Source organism: Polypterus senegalus, chromosome 8 (genome assembly GCF_016835505.1).
Source record: "Polypterus senegalus isolate Bchr_013 chromosome 8, ASM1683550v1, whole genome shotgun sequence".
Taxonomy (NCBI): Eukaryota; Metazoa; Chordata; class Cladistia; order Polypteriformes; family Polypteridae; genus Polypterus; species Polypterus senegalus.
Genome location: NC_053161.1, coordinates 41,852,684 through 41,872,700, shown reverse-complemented (window position 1 = coordinate 41,872,700; position 20,017 = coordinate 41,852,684). Strand labels below are relative to the sequence as shown.

Below are 20,017 nucleotides of genomic sequence, written 5' to 3'. Positions count from 1 at the left end.
AACCACAATTCAGTGTTTATTGCTTTTCATCTAAACCTTTAGTCATGGTGCAAGATTACAGATCAAAACATTAGATTGAAATTTGATTGAAACTACCATTTCCACATCATGTGCTACAAACATTTCGACAACTTTAAAGGTCCAGACCTTAAAGTAATGCTAAATCTTCTGCTCAATTCTATGGACAGTAGTCCATTTTCTGGAGCATCACTGCTGTTCCTGCAAGATATTAGAGAAAGAGGCTTAGAACATTAGGACACTCTAGACGAGAACAGGCCATTCAGCCAAACAAAGCTCACCAGTCCTATCCACTTATTTTCACTTAGTTGTAAGACAGTCTCCCAACCACTTAACCTTTGGCTAGAAAGGGTCAATATGTGCCAGAAACTTTATTGTAATCAAATAACTCATTATAGCTACAAATGAAAACTGCACAAGAATTTGAAGTTTGGCTGGTCTGGGTGTCCACAAGTGAGACAAGAAGTGATTGCTGTCTGTACATTGTCACTTTGAGGATGGGAGTGAACACTCAAGCTCTGTTGATGGAACCACAAATCAAACAGAGAGACAGGCAGTTAAGCTCTCAGAAGTCAACCCCCAGACAAATTATTTACCAAGAAGATAATTAATGATGGCTGCTTATTTTGAAGCTCTTTGCTAATTAAATCAAGAAAAAAACAAGCACCACAAATTCAAAATAAACTTTGAAACGCATTTTCTTGTTTTGTAATGAGTCAAGGACACCAATCTTCTTCTTTCGGCTGCTCCCGTTAGGGGTTGCCACAGCGGCTCATCTACGTTGTCCGCATATTGACTTGGCAAAATTTTACACCGGATGCCCTTCCTGATGTAACCCTCCCCATTTATCCGGGCTTGTGACTGGCACAAAGAAACCCACTGGTTTGTGCATCCCCTGTGGCTGGGTTGAGTCAAGAACACCAATGCACTCTCCTTATGTTTATTAACTGTTATCCAGGCTCCTTGTTTGATGAGAGTACAAAGTAACCAGTATGCATGACAATGTAAATGGACTTTCCATGCTAGAAAACAAACAGCAAACAGAATCCAAAAAACACGACACTAAGTCAAAAGACAGAGTGTAGCTTAAACATGATAATCACTGGCAGTGTCAAATCAAAGGTGTAAGTTCACTTCTGGAAAAGTGGTAAGCAGCTAAAAGTAAACTTATTTAAATATGTTTTATAATAAGAACTATAGGGAGGGAATATCCAGTAATAAATAGATAGATAGATAGATAGATAGATAGATAGATAGATAGATAGATAGATAGATAGATAGATAGATAGATAGATAGTTTTATACATTTTAACATTTGTTTTTTTATAAGTGGATTATATGTCTGTCTACAGTGTTGGAGAATGTCTCATTCTGTTTCAGCAGCCCTATTATAGCTAAGCCTTGATAAGATGCTGGCCTGGCAAAAGACACTTATGCACACAAACACACACACACTCTTATTCTCACTCATATCAATAGAATAGTGTTAACATGCATATCTCAGGAAGAAAACCAGAGTATCTTCACAAACAAGGGGTGAACATGCAAACTACAAAGAAAATGACTAGCTTGTGATTGAAACTTTGGGCCATGGAGTCATAAGCAAGTTCCATAGTGCTCGTTTTTAGAGTTCAATGCAGGGTTCATTGAAAAACTGAAAGGAAAAATCACTGTTTGGCTAGTTCACCAACACACTTCATATGAGTTATCTCATATCTGCCAGAACACATCGCCTCCTTGCACCAAACTCATTTGCCTATTGTAGCCTTAACTGCAATGTATACAGCAATATCATCAAACAGTGAAAGAACCCAGCTTATTATTCATTCATAGTTTCATCCACATTTTTCAGGATACATACCTCAATCAAATTATTAATCTCTAACATGAAATTAACCTCCTGTTTCACATTTTCACTGAAGAACCACCGTAATAGCTACAATCTCTCTTTCTTATGTTTCGTATACATCAGAAATAAGTAACCTCTACATTTGGATACACACTGTGCATATATTGCTGTGCTAAGTGCAGAATATTTACACCATATAATTTGTTTCAAAATTCATGCACAAGCAATGTTGTGTGTTGCAATGATGGCTAACATGAATTTTACTTAGAAAATGTAGAATTTGTCATAAATTGTATTTAACCTCTGACTGAAACTATCAACTGAAATGATCAAATCCTGCAGCAAGGCAGCACACAATAAACAAAGAAAAAAGCAAACACACAGAGACATGCAAACACAGACATCCACGCAAGAGCAGCTGAGTTCAGGAATGTACAACTAACAAGTTCTGACAAAGCTAGCAAAATAAAGAATGCTGTCGGTTTAAAGGTAACAGCCATGCAGGGCGCAGTGTCAACACAAGAGTCAATCACAAGACACTTTCTCTAAGTACATTATCCGTGTCTGCAAAGCGAATCATTGCCTGTTGCTTTTTTAGCATTTCAAAAGATAAGCTTTTTGTTTCCTTTTCCAGAAGTTAGACATATTTACCACTGGTAAAACATGTGACTTGTGTGAAGCTCAGTGTTCTATTTATACCGATGTAGCCTTTATGGTTCCACTTATTAATAAAACATGCACATGGTTTATATATATATATATATATATATATATATATATATATTTATACTTAAATATACATTATTATTTCTTTACATTTTAAAGCAGATATTTTAGCCCTGATAAAGAACTAGAGAACAGATAAGCTCTTCATTATGATGTTGGGCAGCTTGAAGATAAGCATATTGAATATAATGAACAAAACCACTGTGATCTGGTTGCTCAGAAATGACTGCTTTAATATGTTTGCCTGTAATTTTATGGCCAGCTTACACGCAAATGCAGGCTTTCTGCTAAGAATACACGCTAACTGCTTGAGGCCTCTTGCTTCAGGGCAATCATGTCTCCAGCTAAGTCTGCCTCCCTAAACACATTGAACTTTGATTCAAATAGACTCACTTTATTCTTCTATTCAACGTGGTGTTTTGATGACAGCAAATGTGCCATCAGTTCAATTATAAAGTGCTTCTCTTGTTATTTACTTGTTGCACATAATGAACTTTCAACAAGGGAACAAAAAAAAATATTATTACGAAATGGCAGACACCTTTTATTTAAGATGAGGGTGACTTAGAATTTTTCACATATATATTCTTTTTTATAGTTGGAACAAAGGTAAATTAAGTGACTTTCACAGAGTCATACAGTGAGTCAATGGTGGGGACTAAACTTTCCATCTTATACAGTCTTACTGAGCCTGACGTATAATATACACATCTGGAGACAACCATGAATACATTTTGCTTAAAAGTGTCTGGGAGCAGTTGGCTCACTGAGTGTCACATTTCTAAACCAATCCAATGCTGCCAGAAGGCGCCTCTCAAAGTAGGGAAGGCCATTTTGAACTGCAGGGAGCAGTGGTGCTTGTGTTAACCTGATCCGACACAGACTAAGCTACTGATTCTGATAAACTGTGTACAGCCAAAAAAAAAGACTCCTTAAATGACCCCATTAAATATGTAAATGTGTGTTGCATGTATAGAAAGCACATTGCATGTGTTAAAAATGAACTTGTTGCATGAAAAAAAACTTTCTATAACATCAGATTATACATTGGCATTAAAGACATCAATGGAATAGTGGTAAAAGTGAACAATACACTGTCATAGGTGTGACAAATAGTGTGTCACACTCGTCAAAAGGAAGTGAAAATGACTGCCTTTAAGAGAGCTCATAACGAAGAGGTACAGGAGATGCAGATTTCAGTACTCAAAACACCCGAATCAACAAATCAGCCAAACAACAGCAGTAGATGCACAGATGAGGCTACACAGCATCCACGTTCTGACTGCACATGTAAAGGAATAACTCAAGGAAATCAGCATTACTAATTGGAAATACAAATATGTCATGCCATAACCGCAGCATTTTAACACATTGTATATACCCAATGCATATCTATCTCTGTTTTCTGTTGTGATGCAGTAACATAACACAAAGATATTGTAATACAGCCAGAAACACTTCTCAAACAGTGTGGAGCAGAGTTTTACGTTTAGTGTATGTGTTTGTGTGCTTGTCTGTTCTGTCACAGCACTCATTACAATGTACACAACAATCATTAAGCTTCAGTTACCTTCTCCAGTTTTAATGTCACTACACTGGTTACCTGTGTCATTCAGAATTGATTTTAAAATACTGCTTATGGTTTACAAAGCCTTAAATAATTTCGCTCCATTTTATATATCGGAGTGTCTGACATCTTACATTCCAAATCGTAACCTGAGATCCTCAAATGAGTATCTACTTAGAATTCCAAGAACAAAACTTAAAAGAAGTGGTGAGGCGCCATTCTGCTGTTATGCACCTAAAATCTGGAATAGCCTGCCAATAGGAATTCGCCAGGCTGATACAGTAGAGCACTTTAAAACACTGCTGAAAACACATTACTTTAACATGGCTTTCTCATAACTTAATTTTAGTTTAATCCTGATGCTCTGCATATTCAATTAATTATCATAACTATTCACAGTGGCTCCAAAATCCATACTAACCCCTACTCTCTCTTCTGTTCTTTTTCCGGTTTTCTGTGGTGGCGACTCACCACCATCACCTAATCAAAGCACTATGATGTCCTTACATTGATGGATTAAAGGCCAGAAGTCCACATGACCGTCATCATCAAGTCCTTCCATGAGAACCCTGAATACCATGAGGACTGATTGAGGTCATTATGTTAGGTGGAATGCCTAGAGGTGGCTGGGCGGTCTCGTGGCCTGGTACCCCTGCAGATTTTGTTTATTCTCCAGCCGTTGTTTTTGTTTTTTCTGTCCTCCCTGGCCATCGGACCTTACTTTTATTCTATGTTAATTAGTGTTCTCTTAATTTAATTCTTACTTTGTCTTTTTTTTTCTCTTACTTCATCATGTGAAGCACTCTGAGCTAAATTATTTGTATGAAAATGTGCTATATAAATAAATGTTGCTGTTGTTGTGCGGTACTGAGCTCCTGAATTGATAACAGCAATTTTATTTTTAAAATTTTTTTCAAGAGTCAAGACATTTGGTTCAGTTTTTTGTCCTCTCTCCCTGAAACCCTGGCTACTCAAAGTACACAGACTGAAGGTATTGAGGGAGCGTTTTTAGAAAGAAAACAGTCAGTAGTCTACAGTGGTCAGTGAACTACAGTGGTCACAGTAGTGGCAGATTGGGCCTGCTATTCACTTCAAATTTTTTAACAAGTTGTCCCCATTTCAGAATCACATCTGGCCCCATGAAACGATATCTTATAATATAAAAGATCCAATACCCTAGACACCACAGCATACTACACACCTAATTATCAGAAATATTGGGTTGATTTGTTTTTGATCCTATTTCTGTAAAAATGTATCCATTTGTATGGAATGTTGTACGATTTCAATAAAACTAAAAAAAAGAAATATTGCAATGGGGAGTCCACTAAGCCCCTCCAAAGCTCAGAACAATAAAATGCCAAACCACAATAATACAAAAGAGGTCTTTTAATTTTAAGAGGTAACAATGAACATGACAATAAACACCTCAGATGTGTCATTCAGTCATTTAGAAAACCCTAGCGTCTTGGTTTAAAATCTCACACCCAGTGATTATCTGTGGGAAGTTTGCACATTCTTCCTGTTTCTGTGTGTGTTTTTCCTTCCATATCCTAAAAATGTGTGTTAAGTTAACTGACAACTCCAAACTGGCCCAGGGTGTGCTTGTGTATGTGAGTGTGCCCTGTTGTTGCACTGGGCTGGCACCCTATCTGTGTGTGGTTCCTGCCTTATGCTCAGTGCTCCAAACTATCCTCAAGTACCCTCAATGTGGCCCTGACCTATATTAAGTAGTTTTGGTAGTGTTAGGTTGAGTTTGGTTAAGTTAGAGATAGGTTAAGGTTGTCCTGACTCCCCACATGCACACTTTCCATTTCTGGTCTACAGTCCGTTTCCTACACATTATTACTTTCTTTTATGGGTGTGTATTAACAACCCCAAATAATATAGGTTTTGGAAGAACACCACCTTCTGGTGGCCCCTAGAATACACTTCACCCATGACATCCTGATATTTGAATAAATACAGTTCTTTGAAACATGTCTTGTTGCATGCACAGCAGAGACATTATGTTCCCAGTGGAGTTCACTTATAGGGTACTGTAGCTACAGATGATAATGCAGTGCCTATGGAAGATACAGGGGACTGTTACCAATCCCTGGTGATATACGTTCACAAGCCCTCCATCTAGCAACCAGAGAGCAAAATCACTTTTTCCCAATGAAAATTCCTGAACTCCCTTAAGACCCCATGCTCCAATGATCCCTGTTACTGTGTTCTGGCTACATGTCACATAATTACTGCATAGTAACAATTTCCAATTAATTTTAAATGTGCCCTTTTTGGTGAGTCTTCTAGCTTTTCTTTTTTTTCTGCTCAAGTTATTATTCCTTATTTGTAAAATGTTCATTAATCCATACACTTTATTTTTGTTAGTATTTTATTATTTTAATAAATTTTATTACAATTTTGGGTTTAGGCCATGCCAGCTAGATGGATCACTCCATTCCAATGGAGCAGACCCATTTAGTTTACTTTATTAGCTTTATTTGCCAGATGTTACTTGGACACTTCGGTTTCCTACTTGGGCTGGCCTCGTGTAGTAACCTGTACTTAACAACAATACAACATAAATGGCTACACACAAAAATGAATAAAATATCATTATGAATTATTTGTATATGGTTAAAGCAGGACAATACATAAGCCGGCACATTAAAAAAGCAAGGGTACACGAGGTTAACATCATGCTGAATCACTGAAAACTGCAAATGAGCTTGTTTTATATATAGGATGTTTAGAATTAAAGCGCAACAAGGGGACAGAGACTGTAAATGTGAAGTCAAGAAAGTATGAAATCGCCAGGAAGGAGATCAAAGGGGAGCAGGCAGAGGCAAATTGATCAATGATTAGAAAGACCAGGGAAAGGTGTAAAATGGGGTGGCAGTCTGCCAGTGAGAAAGTCTTTAAAGACTACTGATTACAAAAGGAAGTGACAAGTCAGCATAAGTAAAAGGCAAGTCTAGTGATAAACTTGGTTAAAAGTGACTATGAATTGCCATGAAAGGACACAGATGTAAGCTGTTGACAGAATGGAGACTTTGTTGTGGGGTCCATAAAGCCATCTGTCAGTGTCCTTCTTGTCTTTCAGATACCTTTGCCAATGCTGGCCGTCTCTTAGTTTCCCTCATCGTTTACTCTTTCTGTATCAAGCGGGGCTTTTCTCATCAAGGTTCCCAACTCTATTTCAGTTTTCTTGTTGTTTATCTATCTATCTATCTATCTATCTATCTATCTATCTATCTATCTATCTATCTATCTATCTATCTATCTATCTATCTATCTATCTATCTATCTATCTATCTATCTATCTATCTATCTATCTATCTATCTATCTATGTGCAAAGAAGTCCATGAAAGGACAGGTAGAAGGTGCATATTCCACACAGAGACTGGAGCTTTAAAAGCATTACACAACTATACCACCTTGCCCAATGTTCCTCTTGCAGTAAACACACAATGGATAAATGGAAGTAGTCAGAAAAAGAAATATGAGTGGAGAATGTAATGATTTTTAAGCAAACAAGTGATACAGAACATGTAGACTGCTGTCTTGCATAAAGTGACTGCTTCTTGCTGAAGCATTGCATCTTTTCAGAGAAGACCAGTACTAGAAGGCACTGCCTTGTGCAGATCTCATGTCTGCATTGTGAGGCACACCTTCAGAGGTGATCCAGCGCTTTCTTTTGAGTGCCTAAAGCATTTTTGGATGTGGCAGTCTGTGGGTAACTCTGAATTTAAAAAAAATTTCGTACATCTTGTGTGTAGCAGACGTGGGTGGAGGAGGTGGAGGAGGAGGAGGTGTTGGAGAATGTTTCTAATTAACAGGACACCAAACCTACTGGGACACGAAATTAAAAGCATTCTTTCAAAATTTAAGAAATAAATCCTGATCTGATTTTGTATCCTCATGCTGTGGGGAGTAGGATTTAGCTGATATCATATCACCCATTGATGGTGCCTTATATAAAGGGTGCTATATAAAAGAAAAGGTATGTTCTACATTCTAAGGTGGTCAGTATGCCATGCTTCATCTAAGACTGCATTTCCTTTTTCTTGTAATCCTACTTCCTATTTCTCATCTACTTGATGGCCTTAATGTGCTTGCCTTGTTAATTTCATTTCAGTAGGTTGTACACCATGTGCTGTTCAAAATGCCCAGCACAGCATTACTTCAGGACTCTATTGCTTCGTTATTGATGGGAAAAAAGAGAGGGCGGACGTGACTTTGTATCTCTGAAGTTATTCTCATGGGGTGAAATCTGACCATACTCGCTGATGCCTTAGCTAAACTGACAGGCACCTTGGGTAGTGTATTAGATTGCACAAGAAAATTCCTCAGCGCACTCCTGACCTTCTCCTTCAGCTAGTGCCCTGAGGTCATAAAACCATGGGGAAAGTGGTGGGCTGGAGTACAGTTTTCTGCTTTTTTTTAAATTTTTTTTTCACAGTGGGGTACGGCTAATATTAATGAGCTTGATGTCTGACACAGCAAGAACCAACAGTGGCGTCACCGCTGCTATTAGCCAAGGATTATCATGGAGCACTGATCTGGCCAGGCCTAGCTAAAACAGGGCTATGAGGTGGAAAATCTGCATGATTTATCAGCAGATTAGGAAAATCATCAGTGTTGAAAGGCAAAAAAAAGGTTAATCCCTATCATTTTAAGTGAAACGCTTAGCTGCATACAAGACCTTTACCGTTGACTGGGTCTCCATATGACACTTTTCCTTTGGCAACAGAAAACCATATGTTTATTTTGTAAAATGAAAAAAGCAGCCAAAAAAGTAACAGGGAAGGAGCAGGGTTATAATCTGGGTTGATCTCACAATTAAGGCACGATCTGTAAAGAGACAGAACCACTGCCTATGAATGAGCGATTTCTAAGTTTACCTAACCTACAAGGACACAAGGCTGAATTGTTCATCTTCCTCTGCAGAAACACATCTATTAGAGGTTTAGAAAATGACATATTTCTTTAAAGGGCAAGAACTGACCTCATTTCAATGTGGACAAATAAGCTCTCACAATGTGCAACTTGCCAGACCAGCAAGGTCTAAAACTCATAGCTGGGCTTCCACATAATTGTAATTCCAGCTTCTCAGTGAGTCACTTCTCCACTGTCTTTTCGGAGCAAAGGGCCTGGACTACAGGGATTATGTTAGACTGCAATTACAAATAAAAACACAAACATCTGGCAATCTGTGGCTGAGAACAAGTCAAAGGAAACTGAGAAACGCCTGTCTCTGCTGGATGCTGTGACAGCAGCAAACCTACCCTGAAGCACAACTGTTTGTTCAATAACTGCAGTATTACCAAGCTCATATTGTGAATGCTTAGATTTCAAATAAGTACTTTTCTGTGGTTGTATTTCTACAACTGACAAACTGTGCTCAGAAGGCAGTTGTCTGTGAGATGGGAGTGCTCATGTGCCTCATGGCATCACTTGTACAAAAGGAGATAGATAGATAGATAGATAGATAGATAGATAGATAGATAGATAGATAGATAGATAGATAGATAGATAGATAGATAGATAGATAGATAGATAGATGAGTGACTAATGATTGATAGACAGATAGATAGATAGATAGATAGATAGATAGATAGATAGATAGATAGATAGATAGATAGATAGATAGATAGATGCACTGTGGTCTGAACACACACCAAAATGACTAAAAAGAAAGAAAGGTTCTGACTTGGCAGTCACAGTCACAGTGAGGCATTATACAGGTGTATTGCTGTCGGTACAAAGGAGACCCAGTAGCATTTCTTGACACACTTTTCTCAATAATTCATTAGCTGAAAGTACTCAGTGTTAGTGTGACAGAGACAGGATGTGCAGCGTTGTTCATAATGGCACTCATCTATGTTATCTTTTTCTCTTTTGCTAGGGATACTACCTCCCATAACTGAGCCTGCCCTTTTAATTAGTTTGTGATTTGGTGGGCCTCTCTTTAAGTTATGTTACAAATCCAACACACCACAGCATAGAAAATTGCGCTGGCCATCACACAGTTGTAGAATATCTCAAGGATTTCACTACACACGTTGAAGAAATGAACTCGCCAAAGAAAGAGAGTCTGCTCTACCCTTTCTTATATAGTTCCTCTGTGTTATGAGATAGATATATTACAAAAAGATCATTTTAACAATTAAATATTATGAGGGCCCCTGACAAATTATTTGTCAAACATGAAATCTTCACAAAATGGTTGATAGACATATATGAACAGTACATTCATCTAATCACTGAGATTATTATAAGATAGGAATAAAATTGTAGTCTGAGCAGCGCTGTGTCCTTGTAGGTTGTTCATTCTAAGGAGTTTTTTATCTGTTTAGAGAGGGTGTCCCAAGTGTAGTGTCAATCCAGATTATAGCCCTGCCTGCTCTTTCCCTGTTTCTAGTGGTTGCTATTCCTCAAAAAGCACAAAGCTAGTACAAACGTCAGTGGATCACTTTAAAAATAATTACAAAAATAATTTTGTTCTCAGGTGGCATGGTGGTTCAGTGGGTAGCACTGCTGCCTCACAGTTAGGAGACCTGGGTTCGCTTCCCGGGTCCTCTCTGTGTGGAGTTTGCATGTTCTCTCTGTGTCTGTGTGGGCTTCCTCCGGGTACTCCGGTTTCCTCCCACAGTCCGAAGACATGCAGGTTAGGTGCACTGGCGATCCTAAATTGTCCCTAGTGTGTGCTTGGTGTGTGCGTGCCCTGTGGTAGGCTGGTGTCCTGCCTGGGATTTGTTTCCTGCCTTGTGCCCTGTGTTGGCTGGGATTGGCTCCAGCAGACCCCCCGTGATAAAGCGGGTTGGATTATGGATGGATGGATTTTGTTCTCAGAGCGCTTTTCTATAGCAAGAGAGAGAAGTATCATCTCTTTCTTCTCCCACAGCCTTGAGTAACCAACCGTCCACTGAGTGTAAGTAACTCCGCCCCCGTCCAGTCTCTCCAATATAAAGCTACCAGCAAGGCTCATCTCACTCTTTGCTGCCAAAGGTGCATCGACAAAGTTTTGAGCAAAGGCTGTGAATACTTATGTACATGTGCTTTCTCAATTTTTGTATTTTTAATAAATTTGCAAAAACCTCAAGTAAACTTTTTTCACGTTGTCATTATGGGGTGTTGTGTGTAGAATTCTGAGGAAGAAAATGAATTTAATCCATTTTGGAATACGGCTGTAACATAACAAAATGTGCAAAAAGTGATGCGCTGTGAATACTTTCCGGATGCACTGTATATGTATATATATATATATATATATATATATATATATATAGTCACAGGTGGCTGGGAGGGGCGACCCGCCCTGGTGGCTATGGGGACCACGGGGACAGAACTTTGAAGCTCAATCCTGTAGGGGCCCGTGGTCACCGCCAGGGGGCGCCCTAATGCCTATGGAGCCCTGGATCTCAGCATTTCCGCCACACAAGTGCTGGGGGGAAGAGGATCAGGGACACTCGGAGTGCTGCCGGGTGCGCAGCCAGAACGTCCGCCACACCTGGAGCTCGTCCGGGTGTGAATAAAAGGGGCCGCCTCCCTCCATTTGGGGGCTTGAGTCAAGTGGAAGAAGGATGAGGTCTTGGAGGAGAGGAATGGAGACAGCCTGAAGAGAAAGAGGCATTGAGTGTGAGGCCTGGACTTTGTGGGAGTTTTGGGGTTTGTGTGCACTTGTGTAAATAATTATGTATAATAAATGTGTGTGGGTGTTTGAACCATTGGTGTCTGCCTGTCTGTGTCCGGGTCACGTTCCACAATATATATATATATATATATATATATATATATATATATATACACACACACATATTTATATACTGTATGTATTCACATATATGTATATAGGGTTTAAATTATGGGTTGGGCATTATCTTATCTACTGGTATCCATGTTTGCTTTACTTTTCGTAGGTCTATTAGATGGAATGGCAAACTAAAGTGGTCTATGTCAGTAAATGCTAATGTGTGTGTATAAGTGGGACCTTGTGATGATCTGGTTCCATACACCCTGTGCTGCTGGCTTGGGCACTGGCTCCCTGGAACTATGAACTAAATAAAGATGTTTAAAAATGAATAGTGTTACCATTGTCCTTCACGTCAGTTCCTTCTGATATTTCCATTCACTTGAAATCGATACTTAGCTTACGGTTAAGGAAGAACACTTTACAAATATGTGAAGCTACAAAGGAACACCCATCCATACAAATGTTTAATGAAACTGTTAAATCCCATTTTAATGACACAAAGCAGCATTGCATACAGGGAAGAACCAGCTAAGGAACCCAGGGTATGTTCATGCACACCGGGTCAATAAAAAGTTACCAATTAATCTAACTTGGGATGTGGAAGGAAAATCAAGGTTCCCCTGAGAAAAACCTGGGAAGGCATATATACAAATAAATATAAACACAAAGCTGGTATTTTGTAAAAGGTAAACAGGAAATTTGAATGAAATATGATTTCTGTCACAATAAGGCACACCATCCTAATAGGAACAGGTAGCATTGCTTCTAGCTTGCTTAAGACAGTCTTACAACATGCCTCGTTTGCATTGCCGTGAATGGCATTTCACAATGACTCTGAAGCAGTTCATACGTGGTTATTCATGAACTCTGTGAAAAACAACTGCATATTTACACTACAAGAGCTGCAGCAGACACAGCTTCTATGGCCTGTCGGTCCATGCCTTGTTTGAAAAGCTATTCTTTTCTTGACCACTGGTTTCCTCTGCCAAAATAAAAATACTACAAGACAAGATTGGCTTTCTCAGATAATAAAAAAACTGCCGGTAGTCCCTAAAAAGGTGCCATTAATTGGGCCCATGAGGATGTTGAACACAGGTCTACTTCTTGTGTTAAATGAAGCAGTTAATATTTCAAAATAAACAGCACAGTAGATTCCCTGCTCTGATATCCTGGGTTCAAACACTCACTTGGTCAATTTGAACTACATGGAGTTTGCAGTCGGTATACAATTTGCCTGTTTACTAGTGACTCTAAATAGACCACATTGGAATGAATGTGGCCATGTGTGTGAGGAAATAGCTCCCTAGTGTGCTTTCTACTTTGCTCCAAGATTTGTGGCACTGGATGAGCATTCTGGTATGCCCACAGTTATCTGTAAAATGCTGGGGAAGCCTTGATGTCTATAATTGTAATTAGAAATGCAAGAAGATGATTTTTCTGTGACATTGGCAGATATAGTAATAGCCTCAGACAGCTCATCTTTTTCTTGTTTCATTAGCAACAGTATCAGAGGTCATGTCAGCAAGGGACTGAGGATGAGGACTTCATTAGTGATGAGCAACTGTGCACGAGTTTCTGGTCCTTCATAGCTGTGCAGGTGTCTGTGGTGAACAAGTGAGCTATTCTAAAATAGTTTTTTTGTAAATATACTGCATGAGTAGACAGTTTCTTAAAAAAATCCCTTGAGCATTTTAAAGAAGCAGAATTGCACTACATAAACCACTAATTACTAGTACAGCGATGCAAAGAGCACAGGCAATGGACTCCTACACAATGAGAGATTGTGATAAATGTCCTGTGAATCATTTTTCATTCATTTAGTTTCCCAAACCATCCATCCATGCATTTAGTGAACCCACTTAACCTTTCTGCTTGGTTACATTTCTGCTCGTTTTTTTCTATTGATGTAACTGATTATACCTTCAGCGCCCTTCATTCGTTCTGCATAGTTTATATCTCAGTCATTTTTCTTTCAAAGTATATCTATGCTGAAGTTCCAAAGCCAATTCCTGCAGCATCAGGGGGAAGGCAGTCATCTGTCCTGGATGGGCTTCCATTTCAATGCAAGGCACATTTCCTCACTATGTCCCCTAGAAACAGAAAAAGGAGCCAGATGTTTCCCACACTGAATGGCATATTTTCAATCATGGTTTAACAGGACCCTTCCACTTTGGAGGGAAGGCCAATGCTTTTCACTTGTAAATGATATGAGGTTTTACTTCTACTACATGATTGCTATGCCCCATTAACAAAGCACATAGGTGGTGACAGTGAAGATGCCCATATGTCAATACATTTTCAGTCACCGGATAACAGACTAGAAGCATATGGCATTTCCATTAAAAGAGCTTGGATGAAGTGACTTTCTTGCAAAGCTCCTGTAGAGTTCTGGACACTAGTAGATTTCATAATACAGCTCTACAAGCTGTTCTGGTGGCATTTGGTGGCCACCACCCTAATGATGACAGCAACCTTTGTAAATGTATTGTCCGTTCTCCTACATCTCCAAAATAAACTTTATTATTCATTTCCTTCTTTATATTATTTAAATCTTACTTTAAAATGTTTTAAAATAATGATTAGATTGATGTTTATGCCTACATGGTTGATAACCATGACCACTCATCTATACATTTTCTAAGCTGGACAACTATGCTGTTAGGTCAGGCATTTTTTGATGCATAGTATCAACATATTTTTTAAGGATATAAAACTTGTTTTGTGATCAAACAAATCGCTACAAATAGTAAGAAGTGATTTTCTCACTAAGACTATATGTCTTACAAAACCGAACCTGTGGGCTCCAACATCAAAGACAGCTAAGGCCTATGTGAGTGCTGGGCAGAAAAAAACCCTGTTAGGGATCCTAGTACATTGCAGAGCACATTCACAGGCTGCCAAAGTTACTCACAAAGACTCAATTCAGAGTCACAAGTTAACCTGACACATGTCTTTGTAATGTGGGAGTAAGACCAACGCCATTTGAGAAAAATATCTATAGATATAAGGCGACAGTGCCCGGGCCGAGATGTCCAGTCAGTCTCTGACAGCTGTGATGTGTTAGTGCTGATGTCTGTGCCATTTTCTTAATAATTGCTTTTGTAAATCATTATATTATATTCTGTATGTTTTAGGTATTACTTATGACTGAGGAGTCTAGATCAAGGACTTAAATTACAGTCATATGAAGTTTGGGAACCCCTCTCAGCCTGCTTAATAATTTACTATTGTGAAAGCCAGCCCCGGACAAAGACAGACAGATACCTCCATGTCTACAAAAGCACACGTTTCATGAACAAATATATACAATGTTCCGTACACAGTACACAATGCCCCTGCACCAATCACCCTCTATAGTCCTTCTCAAGGTCTTTCTCTGCCTCCACTCCTCTCCGCCGAGCTCTGTTCTCTTCCTCCCAACTGCAGCTCCCAACTGGAGGGAGGCGGCCCTTTTTATATCCACCCGGACATACTCCAGGTACTCTCCGATGGACTTCCTGCGGCACTTCCTGGTGTGGTGGAAGTGCCACATGAGCACCTGGAAGCACTCCAGGTGTCCTCGGTATTCCTTCCTCCAACATCTTCAGGTGTGCCGGAAGCGCTACTGTCCTAGGCTCCACAATTGACTGGGCGCCCCCTGGTGGTGGCCACGGGTCCTTATAGGGTTGAGCTTCCATGCTTGGACCCCGTGGCCCCCAAACCAGGCAGGACGGCTGCCGTCTCATGGTCCTGGGGAGGCACAGTCTCTCTCCTGGTCTGTCCAGGTGTTGTGACTGGGCACAGCCCCCAGCCGACCACCAAACTCTACTTTCAACAAAAAAGATAACAGTGGTATGTCTTTCATTTCCTAGGAACATCTAAATACTGGGGTGTTTTCCGAGCAAAGATTTGTAGTGAAGCAGTATTTAATTGTATGAAATTAAATCAAATGTGGAAAACTGGCTGTGCAAAAATTTGGGTACCCTTGTAATTTTGCTGATTTGAATGTATGTAACTGCTCAATACTGATTACTTGCAACACCAAATTGGTTGGATTAGCTCGTTAAGCCCTGAACTTCATAGACAGGAGTGTCCAATCATGAGAAAAGGTATTTAAGGTGGTAAATTGCAAGTTGTGCTTCCCTTTGACTCTCCTCTGAAGAGTGACAGCATGGAATCCTCAAAGCAACTCTCAAAAGATCTGAAAACAAAGATTGTTCAGTCTCATGGTTTAGGGGAAGGCTACAAAAAACTATCTCAGAGGTTTAAACTGTCAGTTTCAACTGTAAGGAATGGGATCAGGAAATGGAAGGCCACAGGCACAGTTGCTGTTAAACCCAGGCCTGGAAGGCCAAGAAAAATACAAGAGCAGCATATGCGCTGGATTGTGAGAATGGTTACAGACAACCCACAGATCACCTCCAAAGACCTGCAAGAACATCTTGCTGCAGATGGTGCATCTGTACATCGTTCTACAATTCAGCTTAATTAGCACAAAGAACATCTGTATGGCAAGGTGATGATAAAGATGCCCTTTCTGCACTCGCGCCACAAACAGAGTCGCTTGTTGTATGCAAATGTTCATTTAGACAAGCCAGATTCATTTTGGAACAAAGTGCTTTGGACTGGTGAGACAAAAATTGAGTTATTTGGTCATAACAAAAGCACTTTGCATGGCAGAAGAAGAACACCGCATACCAAGAAAAACACCTGCTACCTACTGTTAAATTTGGTGGAGGTTCCATCATGCTGTGGGGCTGTGTGGCTAATTCAGGGATTGGGGCCCTTGTTAAAGTCGAGGGTCAGATGAATTCAACCCAATATCAACAAATTCTTCAGGATAATGTTCAAGCATCAGTCACAAAGTTGAAGTTACACAGGGGTTAGATATGCCAACAAGACAATGAGTCAAAACACAGTTTGAAATCTACAAAGGCATTCATGCAGAGGGAGAAGTACAATGTTCTGGAATGGCCGTCACAGTCCCCTGACTTGAATATCATCGAAAATCTATGGGATGATTTGAAGCAGGCTCTCCATGCTCGGCAGCCATCAAATTTAACTGAACTGGAGAGATTTTGTATAGAAGAATGGTCAAAAATACCTCCATCCAGAATTCAGATACTCATCAAAGGTTATAGGAGGCGTCTAGAGGCTGTTATATTTGCAAAAGGAGGTACAGCTAAGTATTGACGTAATATCTCTGTTGGGGTGCCCAAATTTATGCACCTGTCTAATTTTGTTTGATGCATAACAAAAAACATAGCTGCACTACTTTTATTACATTTTTCACCTCACTGCCACAGTAGAATAATTGCATTTCTAGAATCTATAAGACCAATTTTTTTTCAACTCATGCATCAAGTCATCATAATAATATTGCTTCAGACACACACTTATGTCATTTGCGGCCACTTGTGTGCAACCACAAGCTGCATGTGGTCCATCTATGTTAGTCCATACTAAATTTATATACATTAGTCTTTTGTTTGAAGCATTAATTCCTTTGGGTTTTAGATGTTTCATCCTATTATCTCCAACATCCCTGACTTCTTTGGGCAACCAGTATAACCAAGTAAAGGTGTATGCACAAGTGTGCACTGAGATGGACTGGCACCTCCATGCAGGGCTGGCTCCTACCTTTGGCTGGGTGCTGCTTAGGTAGGTTCTGGTCTCAACAAGTCTGAACTGAATTATGCAGGTGTCATATTGGAAGGTCAAATGGAACAAGATCTCTATTGTCTACATGGAGTTTGTTTTGGCTGTGCCACTGAAACCGACAATAGCTTCTCCCCCAATACTCAATACCGCATTTAAAACAAAAACATGCTTAAAAATGTATGATTCAGTCTCATTTTGTATACTGTCTATTTAAAAAATGCATAATCACAGTCTACTTAATTTCATTTATTGTCACTATTTCATCCTTGGCACATTTGCTTTGCTCTTCACAATTGTCTGAGAAAGTCTCAAGAGTGCATTTAAATATTGCTTTCAAAGCTTAATTAAAATATACATATCACTCTGTGAAGCACTGACATCATTAATTTCATGTTTTTAAAAACTGAGACAGATAAACATTTCATAATTAAAAAGGTTGATGGCAAAGCATATACAAAAAGAAAATTACTTTATAAATAATTTTTTTAATGGCTGGGATTTTATAAAATTTTCAGTGCTGTAGTTTTACTTTATGATCAAAAAGTGCCACCTTGTGGTGCAAAAGAGTAACACTCACAAAATGAAAAAGAAATTTGGCTTTAGATCATGAAAGAAGACATTAAGTTATGCATAAAGGTACAAATGAACTTCAAAATACATTTAGTGACTATGCCCTTAAATACAGCAGTCCAGAATCAGGTCAGATTCCTTTCTGCCTCCAGAACTGCCTCAATTCTTTTAGGTGAGACATGATTTCTACAAGATACTGGATTAATTCCTTAGAGATTTTGGCCCATACTAACTTTACAACATAATGCAGTTGGCTACACATTAATTTCAATTCATCCCAGAGGTGCTTTGATTGACTAACATCTGGAATTGATGAATGTGCAGGTCACTGGCATAAACTGAAGTCAGTGCTTATTGAACCAGAATAAGATGTTGCATTGTGATATGGTGAATTATTTTGCTGGAAAGTATCAATTTGAAAAGGGTATACCATGGTTGCAACAGAGTGGACATGTTCAGCAACAATGTTTATGTGTGCTGTGTGATTCAAATAATGCTCATCGATAGTGAAATGCTCGCCAATCTCGCCTCCAGTAGCTTGTATTGCAGATGAAAGGCAGGAATGATCCATGGAGTCATACTGTTTATATCAAATTCGGACCCTAACATCTGTATGTTGTCCCAGAAAATAGGATTGGTCATTCAAGATATACAAGACCTCAAGGAGAACAAGACTGCTGCAGAACAAAGGCACCATTATAGCCGACTGCCCAAATAGTCTCTTCAGTCAATGGCATTCTCCTTTGTTTTAAGGGGATAAAATAATTTGGTTTCTGTAGTGAGTTCTGAAATTGTGCTCTGGTTGTTCAGTGGGATGGCATGCAACAGGATCACTGTTTTTGTGAAGAGAGCCTAGTAATATACAGGACATTTTTCCAGGTTTCAATTGTCCAGTTTTAGTGATTATTTACCCACTGTAGCCTGATCTTCCTGCTTTTAGCTGTCAGGAATGGATCCTGGCATCATCTTCTGATGCTGTACATCATCCAATTCAAGGTCTGCTGTTTACTTACTTCTGAGGTGACCTTCTGCACACCACTGTTGCAAAGAATTGTTGAGTATTTATGGCATTTCACTTACAGTAGGTTGAATGAGTATCTTAATTCTACTCTGACCACTCTCATTAACAAAATGTTTTTGCAAACACAGCTTCCACTTACATACAAAAAGATTTTTTGTTTATTGCACCATTTTCTGTAAACTATAGAAATATAGTTTGTAAAGATCTGTGAAGGACAGCTGCTTCTGAGAGGCTGAAACCATGCCTAACATCAACAATTAAAGGCTGCTCAGATCATGTGTTTTGCCAATTTAAGGTTTAAAGTATAACCTTTGGAGCAAATCTGCATGCATTTCATATGTACTGAGATATTGCTACTCAATTACCTGTTTGTACTTGCAGTCTATTTCTGTTAACAAGCAGGGGTACCCAAATAAAGTGGGTACTGAGTGTATATATGGTGGTATTCCTCAACCTTTCACTGGAAATAACACTCTCCTAAGCTTCTTTTTAGCTTGTCGTTATTCTCCTTAAAAAATCTTTTTCAGGCATAAAAGATTTATAATGAAACAAGCTAATAAACTGAGCCAAATAGAAAATCAATGTAGAAGATAAGGAGACAAGAAAAAGCAGGCAATACAGATTACTCAGGGGACACAAACACAGAAGGCAGTGTCTTAAAACACCAGATCTTCCTGTATCTACAGAGAGTCTTGACACTTGAGGCTCTCCTTTTTAATGAAGGCGTTTTAACAACATTCCCATGTTATGCCCATAATGGGAAACGCAACAAGGGGTCTGACAATTGGTCATTAATGGCTTCCTGGACCTTCTTTGTAGTTATCTTTTCCCACAGAGACTTTTCTTTTAAGCTGTTATGCAGCAAACCCATTTCCTGCATT

The 20,017-nt window shown here is 39.2% G+C and overlaps 1 long non-coding RNA gene across 4 annotated transcripts in view; it reads right to left on the bottom strand.

The window, feature by feature from the left end:
- LOC120533918 overlaps positions 1-20,017 on the bottom strand; it is a 42,135-nt gene that overhangs the window by 13,776 nt on the left and 8,342 nt on the right. For 2 of the 4 annotated variants that reach the window (XR_005634650.1, XR_005634654.1), the window contains one exon: positions 12,478-13,995. The exons of 1 other annotated variant lie outside the window; for it this stretch is intronic. This is a non-coding gene — a long non-coding RNA (uncharacterized LOC120533918). Of the gene's footprint in view, positions 1-12,477; positions 13,996-20,017 lie in introns of those variants that run through there. One more of the 4 variants, XR_005634651.1, reaches the window with a different exon arrangement.